At 37.7% G+C, this 12663-nt stretch overlaps 1 protein-coding gene across 10 annotated transcripts in view; it reads left to right on the top strand.

The window, feature by feature from the left end:
* Window positions 1-12663, top strand: part of atp2b2 (ATPase plasma membrane Ca2+ transporting 2) — a 177544-nt gene that overhangs the window by 25643 nt on the left and 139238 nt on the right. Inside the window, exon 1 of one of the 10 annotated variants that reach the window (XM_058373603.1) lies at window positions 2984-3120. The exons of the other annotated variants lie outside the window; for them this stretch is intronic. The gene's annotated coding sequence lies outside the window, so the exon portion shown is untranslated. Of the gene's footprint in view, window positions 1-2983; window positions 3121-12663 lie in introns of those variants that run through there. 10 annotated transcript variants of the gene reach the window in all.

Here is a 12663-nt window from a genome sequence, read left to right as displayed (position 1 = left end):
TCATCGGAGTTTTTAAAATTCTTACCAGCCCCATTAATAATCACAGTAACAAGAAACTATTATAATTAGTACACATTTTTTGCCCTTTTTTGTGGATGCTGTATAAAAACCTAAGTCACGTATGAGTGGATTGTAACTAAGTGATTAAAATGACTTTACCTAAGAAACAATATACATAACTGTAATTAACGTCATGGCATTGACATAAAATGTTCATAAAAATCTTAGCTTGTTTTTGGAATAGAGAAAATATACATAACTTGTTAAAGTGTAATAACTGTCAGTGACATAACTTCTATATGTATACAGTCTGTGTAATGTGACCCGGGGTGTGTTATGTTCAACATCAGAACTGAAGAAAGCAGGTTTTAAGACAGCTGATGACTGTTGAAACAGGTCTTATAATTGTTTATGTAGGTTTATCAGTTGTCATGTAGAACTTGTGTAGGAGTCATGTAGCCTAATGGTCATAAGTGTTATGAACCAAATTGTTCATATCATGATATTTACTTTAATTTTTTTATGATCATGAAACTGATATATGTTATCGTTATGAGATGCATACAATGCTGCCTTGATTTGTACAAAGGAAGATAATAGGAAGATAATGCCTTATAGTAGCTGCCTTTATATTGGTGCAATCTTATCTTGGGAATTTCTGTCATAACTGTAACGTCTGGGACCCCCGCCCTATGCGGGGCTCGACCCCAGACGCCCGTGGTGTGTGTGCGCACGCCAGCACACGGTGTACCCATGCGCAGGATTCAGTGAAGCACTGCTTTTATTACATTTAAGACGCGACATAGGGAAACAAACGCAACACTAGACATGGCGTGGTTAACAAAACAAAACAAAACCTAGACCTTAGCTTGGACATGGCACTTAAACAAAAGCCCAACAGAAACCACAGTACAGATAACAATCATGGACAAGGACACAAACACAAGGATCCCTATTTATAGGGGTAGACATTAGGGCTAATGGGATACAGGTGACACAATCAGGATAGGAACAATAGGAAGGGCGTAACAAAAGACACACAAAGAAGCAGGCTTCCAAGGTTCACCTGCCAGCGCCCTCTCTGGGCCTGGCAGGGAACTGTCCAGCTGTTCCTGACAATAACAGAGATCATTTTTTTCCATAAAGGCTCAAGGGTAATGAAACAAACAATTAACGCATAGCTATAACCACTATTTAGAATATATTCCTGAAATGGCCAGGATCAGCAGTACAGTAACAAATACCTCTGAGAAAGTCTTAAGTCTCCTATTTGCTGATTTTAGATTGTAAAGCACAGTTTGCTAATAATACACACAGTGGGTGGGCGGACTATTTAAAGGTGGCTCGGCCTGTGGAAGATAGCCAGCTCCAAACCAAAGGCCATGGGAAGTGCACTTCTCCAGCTGCCTTCACATGTTTACTCCCTGAAGGCCTAAGTCTGTAGGCTGCTCAGTCTGGAGGTAGAACCTCTGAGATCTGTCCAGATATTAAATCTTCAGTTATTATCCTTTTAAAGGCCAGAACAGTGCAGGTGATCTGGATCTCTTTAATAGAACGGAATGATATGACTGTATGGTCTGTATGGCCATACATTGGTAGGATTGTCTTTACTTTTAGAACCATTCTTAAACCCAGTAGAAAGAAACTTCTAAGTGTCAACATGTGTACAAATATAGAGAAAAAAAAGGTTGTATATTCCCACAGATGCTAAACGAGAATATACCATAAGCCTGTGAGTGGGATAAACAACACTGTGTCCTGCTCAGTGTGAGGGTTTGGGTTTTCTGTGCTGGCTGAACTGACAGACGATCTATTTGTTATGGGGTTCACTTCATGTTATTTTGAATCACCGTCTGTGTTTCTGCAGAAGCTTGAAGCCGCAATTACATTCCCTGTTGACACAACATCCTTGCAGCTCTGAGTTTGATCAAACTACTGCCGTGTTTTTGCTCAGCGTTTCTTCGACGTTCTACGTAGATGCTAAACGAAAATATACCTTAAGCATTTGCTGCTATTTTATTAGCAAAACTAGAAAATAATGATATATATGCATTCTGATGGAACCAGCGAACCACTTTGAATCGCTTGCCATTCAAATGGTTGACGATAGGAGATCACTGTTGCTAGGCAACTGGAAAATATGGAGACCAGGCAGAAACTAGCTAATGGCTAAGAGTTTAGCTATCACATACGTAAATGTTACATCGTTGAGAATTGGACCTCATAGAAAATATCAACATTTTCCTTAGAAGTGTTGGCAAATGAATAAGTAAAGACTCTGGATGACTAAATTTACCCCAAATTACACTTGACTCTATATTGAGAAAGGTCACCAACTTGAAAAACAGCGACTGTAATGGAATATCCAGAGAGTGGCTCATTAATATGCAAATGTAATGCTGTGTTAAATTATTGCTGGCTCATGTTTACTGACCTGGAAACATTCATGACCTCTCCAATTGTCATGAAAGCATTGTGTAACAGGAAGTTCAACAGTTCTTTGACAATAAAACTTAGCTTTTCTGGCTTAAATACAGACATTGTCCCCAAATCCCAAGGAAAAGGTCATTCATTAATACTCAAAACCCTTCCATATGACAGGCATCCATCCTTTAGTGTTTCTCCGAAACGGATGCGCGGGATTAGTTTTTGACTAGCGCTGTGCCTCCGCAAATCCACTCGATAGTTTACGGCATAATGACTTTCAAGATGCAGATTATGCGGGATTTTCTGAGGATAATACAAAGAGCTGTGTTGGCTGGTGCGGGAACAGAAACCTCAGATGAGACAATGAGAGTGTGAGAGAGAGAGAGAGAGAGAGAGAGAAAGGGAAAAGAGATACAGTGACCATGCAGTCACCTGCTGATGGACCTCATGCAGCTGTCCTCTCTCTCCCTCTCTCCCTCTCTGACCTTACACGATCTGAGCTTTTAGATCTGCACTGCCATTTTTACCCAGAATGCCGTGGCCAGCCTCGGGCCTCCCCAGCACGCTTTTCTCATCACAGATGCACTGTGTGCATGGAAAAGCGCCGAGCTCCTCTGTCGCCACGCTATTTTTAGTCTCCTACAACCACAGGATGTTCATGTAATCGGTGCCATGGGCCTGAGATGCTGCGGAGTAAGTGCTTTACTTTCTTTATTCTCACTGGGTTAATTTGGTTTCGTAGGATTTGAACGGTTGGAAGTGAGATTTTTGTCAAACAGATGCTTGTTTATGGTCCTGGGTGCTGCATGTTTAATTTACAGATGCTTTAAACTGGAGCTGAATGAAATGCTAAGTTTATTGCGATTTAGAGTTTACACTCATTGCGTCTAGCTAGATATTATCTGAAAAGATTTTTCATTTTCTCCAAATAAAAGTAACCTTTAACGTGATACTTATTCAAAATCCAATATTGTGGTAAAAGTCAGGTAAAGTTTGGGGTAGTTTTTTAACCGTTTAGTGTTGAAACTCCACGTGTTCCTGTTATCACTTTCATTATAACAGCTACAAACAGTCATTCCTTCACCAGCCTCTCTCTCTCTCTCTCTCTCTCTCTCTCTCTTGACGTTAATAAGACAAACAATGCAGCAGATTTCAGTTTTATTCCTCGTGTCTCACTAGATGTTATGAAAACTTTGATTTTTTTCAGAACAAGCAAGTTTACTTAAGTGATTTATTTAAAAAAGAAAAATCCAATATTGTCTTCGTAAGCCATGATAAATGCTAGGTAAAGATAATGGTAGGAAAAATGTAATTTCAACACAATTTATTAGAATCTGCTAGTGCAACGAATTGAATCACATTTTAATTACATCACTCGAAACAAATGAATATAGGATTGCTGTGTACGAAGTGAAAGAAAAGGCTGTTAATTTCAAATCAAACAGTTTTCCCCCTACACTGTTGTGATAAATAATCATGTTTTTAATATTGAGTAAAATAAAATTGATTATCATGCCATTATCCTGCAGCCCTGTACTATAGGGAGGAAATCTAATTGCTTCACTTTGCATCTTTGGGATATTATAGTTTTGAAATTAATTCTGCCGCAGTGTTAGTGTATGCAGTGTTTTTTGCTGTATTTGTCTTCATAACAAATCTTTTCCCCCTTGCCTTTGACATGATGGAATGATGTATACAGGAATAGGGATGGTGCAGTGCTGGTTTTTTGCTTTCTTATAAATCAATAAAGTGTCTAGATACATATGCAGTCTGCTTGGTTTCATAATGCCAGCTATAACTAGCACGCTGTGTGTGTGTGTGTGAGAGAGAGAAAGAGAGAGAGAAATGACCCAGATTTGAACGTTAGGTAGAAGCTTAACCCACAGCTATCGTCTGACGTCTGAGATTTGTCTGGACATTCTCTCGAGACCTGAGCTTCCACAGCCTGCAGAAAAAAATAGCGTGAAAAAAAAAAAAGTGTAAAGACAATATTTTGATTTCTTTTCTGTTTTCACTCTTTGATGTAGAAGTGCAATAGGAACTCACAGACAGCTACTTATGCCCTGAAATGGAAACCGAAGCATTTACATAAGGGCTGAAAATGCATAAAAAATTGAAGACACGACTGCAAACACTTAGGAAAACTTGGCATCAGTGTCATAAATATGCATTAAGAGCATTTACATAACAGTCCACCCAAATGATTTGGCTTTATTTATGAGGAAAATGTGATTTAGAAAAGTGAGAGGCAGGGTTCAGGTTCTTATAGGCAGTTTTCCTGATCGAGTTAAAAATGACATGTCGAGGCAGTTTGACGTGACAGAAAAGCCACCTGACTGAAAAAGTGCTATAAAATTAAGGATGCCTCTAATCCTGCTGTATCGGAACTTAATTAACTCTTTTATTTAATGACACAATAAAACTCTTCACTGATTACAGTTCAGTAAATAAATAATTTATTTTAAGTTCAACACAAAATTTTTTGATGAAATTTCAATTCCCAGGTTCATAAAAATCGCAGTAAAATTTTGACAGATTATTTTATTTTATTTTAATTTATTTTATTTATTTTTTTATTTTTTGCATTTTTATGTCAGTCCATTTAAATGTTAAAAATGAATTTAAATATCTATTTGTGTTTTGCTGTTTGTTGTTGAATTAGTTGCTGATGCTGAAATCCAAATAAAGTCCTAAGCAAATGAATGGTTTTAAATATATGGTGGATTTTGTAATGAAACAAAAAAAGAAATTTTCCCAAGTTTTAATGATTTTCTTGATAAAAAAACTATAATAATCCCAGTGTTCCTCAGGGTTTTATAAATTTCTTGTTGTCATATAAGAAAGTGTGTTTCAGATGACCTGAAGCCGTTATATTTAGATGAATGATTTCTCCATGATTTTAATTGTTTCAGACATCTTAGAACTTTTTAATATATTTAAATGAAAGGTGTGTTTGTCTCATTGGGCGTGTATTTTTAATAGCCGTTGCAGGCTGAGGCCTCTGGGTAATCTCCTATGTCTCTATGGTGATGATCAAACTAGCTTGTAAGGTCACCAGAGGTGCAATCAATATTTCCTCTCGAGGGCTTGAGGGGAGGGTGCTGATGCAGTTAGATAACAGTGTCTGTAACACCAGCATAATGTTTGTAGGTGACACAGGGCCTCCTGTGGCTCCTATGTCCTTGAGGGGACCTTGCAAGCATTGATTCCACGACAGATAATTTGAACATCCTGAGCTGTGTGTAGTGTGAACTGAGTTATTAAGAGAATCTAATTTAGATTGCAGATTTTAACAATAGAAGAGAATTTGTATTGTTTATGTCCATGTAAATGCTGTGGGCACTCAGTAAGGTTTTAAAATCCATTTAACATTGTTGAAAATATACTGAAACAAAGATATATGTATATATAAATTGAAAGAATTAAATTGCTCAGTAGAGTCTCATTATACAAGGATTCAGCATTAATTTAACACGCTCTTATTCGTGGAGAAATACGGGCAGTGGTAGCTCAAGTGGTTAAGGCTCTGGATTGTTGATTGGAAGATTGGGGTTCAAGCCCCAGCATCCCCAAGCTGACACTGTTGGGCCCTTGAGCAAGACCCCCTGCTCCAGGGGTGCTGCATTGTGGCCCCCAAGGATGGTATATGCAAAGAAATAATTTCACTGTGCTATAATGTATATGTGACAAATAAACGCTACTTAAATATTAGTACAACTACTGCTTGTGGTCAGTTAAGCATGTGAGTTCAGCTCTGTGCCGGATTGCCAGTATATACAGCTCATAGAGAGATAAATAAACAACCTTATAAAATTGTAATAAATAAAATTCAATCAATCAACTACATAATTCAAGAAATAGATAAATAAATAAATGTTATTATATAAGGAGTAAAGCACATCAGACACACTTAGTCAGTGACAGAGTAGTGTGTGCAATGCCAGCCCAAAATTGATTGTTTTCCAATAAAAGCACATCCCAAAGTGTTTTTGTGTACCCCATGTACCACAGCAATTTGCCAACAATTATGTTTTTTTTTTTAACAATTAAAGAACAAAAGACTGCACTTTTTATCCATTTATAGTTACACTTAATGACCTGGAACCTCCATTAAACAAGTTAATTGTTATCATTTACGATATAAAAGCTGTACCACGTTGTACAGTTCCACCCTCACCAACCTCTCTTTTTATCTCACTTGAAGGTTATAAAATAATACACACAGCCTGTTACTGAGAAACCACAAAGTCCTTTTTTTTGTGTTGGAAACTGTAAAAATGCAGCTTTACCAAGATGTACAAAGCACCGACTCTGGAGACTTCGTCTCTTGCGCAAATGCGAAATAAACATCTGCTCACAGAAAGAGTCACCATGTAAACCATCAAACACTATTTTGTAATCTGTTTGTGGTGAATTCATCAAACGAAATCCCCATGCAAGTTGTTTCTATGGAAACGGTAATGTAATAAATAAGTGCTTTACTATTATTAAATTATAGTACATTCCTCTTATCATTAGACAATACAAACAAACTTATTGAAACTATAGTTAATATTAGTGAGATGAGGAAGCTGATTTTATGTGTAACATATCCTGGTTTAGTACGCTGACCTGTTTGGCCTGCTCTTAAAACAAATGAATTAAAAATAAAGGAAAAAAATATCAATAGCAAAAGCGTTATCAAAAAATGAACATTTCACACTTAATAAGACTAATCAACACTGGATGTTTGATGAGTTGAGACTGCTTAGAAACTGTTTACAGCTGTGCAAAGTAATGAACTAGTTCTTCCTTGATATTAATGTCAACAATGAAGGTGCTTATATGTAGGTATTAGTTGTTAAGCAAAATATTAGACAAAGATTATAAGATTCTATAGATCATATATACAGTTATATACGGTATACAACTTGAAGCGAAAAGAAAACCTGGCCTACTTTTTCTTAGACTATGCAAATAAATATACTCAATTAAATGTAGGAATGAATAGTAAGAAAGAAAGAATGAAGAATTAAATAATAAGTAAATAAATAAATAATATGTAAGAAATGGAACAGTGATGGGAAATACAATATTGGTGTGTATGTGTGGACAGAAAACCTGATGCAGTAATACAAAAATGTCAGGGATTTTTAAAAGGCTATAAGCACGGATCAGCCAGTCTGATACTATTCATTATAATAATTATAATAATCAACACAAAGAATATTATTATCTATAAAACATGTGCACTATGCCTGTATTTCATCCAGAAGTAAGTTGCTACTGTTTCTGCTCCAGAGATAAAATCTGTCCTGTTGCGAAGGTGACTACTTGTTTGAATAAACTTTGCATAAGTTTCTCTCACCGAAGGCATTCCCATAATTCTGTTCACCCGTGAGAGGTCTGAGAAAGCAAGATGCCTTGTCTAGATGCCGAATGAATACAAGCGTATGGATGTTTCTTTTTTAATTACAACAGTCTGTTATATGTTAAACCACTGTAAATAAAATGTAAGAAACTGAATGTAAGAAAAGGTCATGAAAATGTAATACTGGTACATGTCTAGCTAACATTCAGCATGTTAATTAACTAAAAGGGAAATCTGATGGTCAGCGCCTGTGCTGGTTTCAGTTCATGTGTTTTTAGAGCGATGCACACTTCTGAGCCGCTCGCTTTCGATTCGGTTTTGGTTCAGTTTTTCAGCAGGAGATAAGAACGAATGCAAAAACGAGCTGATTTAGCAATCATTTTTCTCAGTCGGGAGTTTCTGCTCATTGTGTTTGGACAGTCATGGGTTGCCGCATGCTCAGCTCGCGCTGTGGAGAATAATGGAAAATCACAGCCAGTGGTTTCTGACACTTGGAGCAGTGGAAAATGCAGCCCAGTGGAAAAGAGGCTCGGAAAGTAAATAACTTGATAATGCTAATGCTAATGCGCCGACTCAAAAGAACAGCTTAGAAAGCCATTAAAGTGTGAGATACTATCAGGGCACAGTGAGCAGACAGCAGTGAGGAACTGACTGCAGTGGGCCAAAAGAGGGCTACCTCCTAATAATAGGACCCAGTCAGGGGTTACTCGGTTCAGTGCGAGTGTATAATTAATTGGCTGTTAATAATAATCATCACATAAGCACTGAATAGGTGCCTTGGGAGGCAAAGAGTTACATAAGAGTTGAAAATGACTTTGTGGACCATTAGGGACCGATGCCTTCTAAGGGTCTTTGTGCCGGATAAATTAAAGCATATAGTTCTGTTGAAAATAGAAAAGCTTTCTGGGGGGGGAAACCCAAAACTCTTAAAGGAAAATATTGTAAATTGTGTCAAAATTATTGTCACACATTATAATGAAACACAGTTCCTTATATAATACAGTTGGCCTGCTATCAGTACTTAATCAGTGTGTTTCTCACTAATATTCAGATGAAGCGCATACTAACCAAAATAATTCTAATTCATTCTGCTAAGATCCTGTTCTACAACGTCTCAAAGGTGCTCAAGTGGATTTAGATCTGGTGACTGGGGAAGCCACTGAGGTACGCTGGACTCGCTGACACACAGATTGAGATGTGGCTATGTGACACGGCACATTATCATGCTGGATTGAGCCATTATACGTTGTGTAAATTGTCAGCATAAAGGAATGCAATTGTTTGGCAACAATACTCAGATAGTCCATAGCATTCAAAAGATGCTTGACTGGTATTAAGTGACACGTTGTAAGAAAACATTCCCACCACCACTGTAAAACTCTCGACCCAAGGCAGTCTGGCAGTCTGACCAATTGACCTTTCTCCTGCTCATTGTATGCTTTTTGTTTTTTGTTCCATGCTGTAAAAATGATAGATCTGAATCAGCACATCTGGCCTCAATATCCATTCTGATCAGAGCTGGTCTACTTCTTTAGTAGCTGGTCAACCCATAAGCTGTGTGAGCAGAATGTGCAAAACTCCACCTACTAATATAGAAGTTACTACAGTCAACCACAGGACAGTTGTGTTAAACAATAACGAGTGACTCAGTGTAGGTGTAATAATTTTGTTAACGTGGTTTTGTTATTACTTGTTAAAGTGATTCATGACACTAGTGACCTTAAATAGCAAATGCAATAATGGTCAGAAAAATCTCGTTGCAATATTTTCTCATGATTTTTCAGCTTTAATAGTGCATTGAATTGTCTCAGCTGCTTTGGATCAAAGTATGAATAAATGTGGGCCTGCCCCACATTATAATCTTAAACATTCATGTCTATTAATAATAGGAAAATTCAAGGTCATATACATTATTTCCCTGACTTCCTGGTTATTAAGATACTATGTATGTTCTGGTTTGATAAATTCTGTGTAGTCTTTCTGTATGACTTTGGTGGTACTAATAATGCTGTGGGTTCGGTGCATACAGAAAAATTGTACTTGTGGACCTACTTGCTCTTCCTGTTGTTTTAAGTCCACAATTCCACACGGAGCCATTGTTTCATTGTGTCTCTAAAGGCAAAGCATTGCATAGAAAACCTGACTGGGCCATTTATTTTAATTAAAAACCATCGAAAAGTAGTGACCATGAGACAAATGTGGAATTATTTTGCCTGCAAACACCCAGGGGGAGCCATTAGGCTGTGAACTCGGGATGCCCCGTTTTGGCTGTAATAAGTCTCGGTGGTATGTGTGTGGTAGAAATCGGCTCTCAGGTTTGTGATGACACAGCGATTCGAGTGTCGCTTGAGAATACGAAACCTTCTCCGTTACCATTTAATATGCAACCGTTTTATCAATAACTCATCTACACATGCTATAGTTAGTCGACAGTTATCAACAAAACTATTTTAGCAAGTAATAAAATTGTCCTCAGTAATTATAGTGCGGATTTTATTACACAGTGTAGTCCATGGAAAGTGCTAATTATTCCTTCTTCAGACCTCAGGGCTGGTGGACTGTTTTTTAATCTAGCAATGATACTGAGATGTTTAGAATCCCATCACCAGGATCACACACAATATAGAGGTATTGTCTTTGCTGTTCTGTGAATGGTCCACCGTCTGGTCAGTGGTGTTTTAATGGTGATCTCCTTCCACTTGTTGACAGGGTAGATAAGGGATGACAGATTAGGCAACAGATAGGCAACTGTTAATAATTGTAGAGCTAAATTGTAGGTTTGTCTATAAATACTTGAAGTGATTGAAGTAGAAATATATATGTACTTGTAGGCCACTTTTTGGCATGTTATTATATGTGTAACTAGTTTAAGGAAATTATTAAATAATTTGAAGCTTATCACTTAATAATACACAACGCAGGAATCTCTGAAACCTACAGATCATGTTGCCTCTACCATGCTGGTTGGTTGAGATCTTATTCAGTATCTGGTTATCTAATTAGGATGCCTTATGGCCATTTTGTGGATTTTCTGTTTTTTTTTATTTGAACTGTTTTAGTTGTCTTTGGACATCCACTTTTGTATAGTGTCACATCTCCATGTATGGAGTATCACACCTCACACCTCCAGGGCTGGGAGTTCAATTCCCACCTCTGCCCTGTGTTTGTAGAGTTTGCATGTTATCCCCGTACCTTGGGGGTTTCCTCTAGGAACTCCGGTTTTCTATCCCAGGTCCCATGACATGTTGTAGGTTGATTGGTATCTCTAAATTATATGTAGTGTGTGAATAGTTGTGAGTATATGTGCAATTGTACCCTGTGATGGACTGGTATTCTGTCCAGGGTGTACCCTGCATTGTGCCCAAGTCTCCTTGGATAGGCTCCAGGTTCTTAGTGACCCAGTAGGATAAGCAATGTAGAGAATGGATGGCTGGATAAATGTTGTTGGTTTTTATTTAATGAAAGCTTTGGTTTCACCAGGGTGACCAGTCAAAATGCTTAAATGGAAAAGCATGTGTTGCAGTGTGTCTAGGAGCTGAACCATGTGGAAAATGTGAACTTGAATGGAATGCAGAGTAAAGCAGTGAATAGGAGAAAGTTACTCCTTATATGAACACTTCAGTAAAGATGAGTTAAGACTAGACAAGTTTCAAAAAGTTTAACATTGTGGCAGTAAGCAAATATACTTTCAGTTAGTTTTGTTAAAGTGTAAAATGGTAGCTAGCTATACTATTACCTAGTGGACTATATACGTTCCTCATATTTTGAAATTTTGTGCACTCGGATACTTGAGCGTTATTTGAATCCTGCATCCAGTAGCTGAAAAAACATTCATGAATTAAAAAGTTTATTTAACCATAGACTAGTTTAAGCATTGTAGTGTTGATAAACTCAATCAGCATCTTAAATTTATTTCTGTTTAGGGGATGTCATGTGATCTCTTAGAAAAGATATGTGGTCTCTTAACTTTGCAGTTACTATTGTACTGAAACCATGGCTATGTAGTTTTGTGGTGTTGGAAAAATGGTTTTCAAATCAATGGCCGTACAATGATCTATTTTTATTTGTATTTTTATCAGAAACCTTTACCAAATCTGTGGTAACTGTGGTTACTGTAGTACAACCGTGGTTTTGAAATCCCATGATACCATGGTTACCAATCCCGAGAGTCCAATCCTGCTCCAGTTGGTATGCCCTCTGGATACCTCAAGGTTTATGTTATACACTACATGGCAGAATGTTTTTTGGTCCTTCCTCAAAGTGTTGCTACAAAGTTGTACAGGATGTCTTTATATGCTGAAGCATTCCAATTTCCCTTCACTCAACCTAAGATGCCAACCCCATACATGTTCCAGCATCACAGCTCCTGTGCAGAGAGCAAGATCATGGTTTGCCAAGGTTGGTGTTGAAGAACTTGGGTGACCTGCACAGAGACCTGATCTCAACCCCACAGGACACCTTTAGGATGAACTGAAACACTGACTGACCCCAGACCTCCTCACATGACATTGGGGCCTGACCTCACTAATGCTCTTATGGCTGGACAGAATCACAAGCCATGATCCAAAATTTTGTGAAAAGCCTTCCCAGAAGATTGGTTATTATAACCGTGAACAGGGGCCTATATCTGGAACAGCATTTTCAACAAGCATATATGTGTGTGATAGTCAGGTGTTCGTAAACATTATGCTCTGTGATTTGTAGGCAATAACATAACTGCTAACATTTGGTTTAGTAAAGTGGCTGCAAAAATACAGAAAATCTTACCTGATACTTGTACTGTTTTTGCTGGATAGGGGAAGTCTAGACATCCTCTGCGTTTTTTTTTTCAGGCAATCCACCAGCAAACTGTTTCACACTTAATGATCTAACTGTGAGTGAATCTT

Source organism: Hemibagrus wyckioides, linkage group LG21, assembly GCF_019097595.1.
Source record: "Hemibagrus wyckioides isolate EC202008001 linkage group LG21, SWU_Hwy_1.0, whole genome shotgun sequence".
In the NCBI taxonomy this organism is placed as follows: domain Eukaryota; kingdom Metazoa; phylum Chordata; class Actinopteri; order Siluriformes; family Bagridae; genus Hemibagrus; species Hemibagrus wyckioides.
The sequence above is the reverse complement of the archived record's forward strand: the minus strand, read 5'-3'. Positions and strand labels throughout refer to the sequence as shown.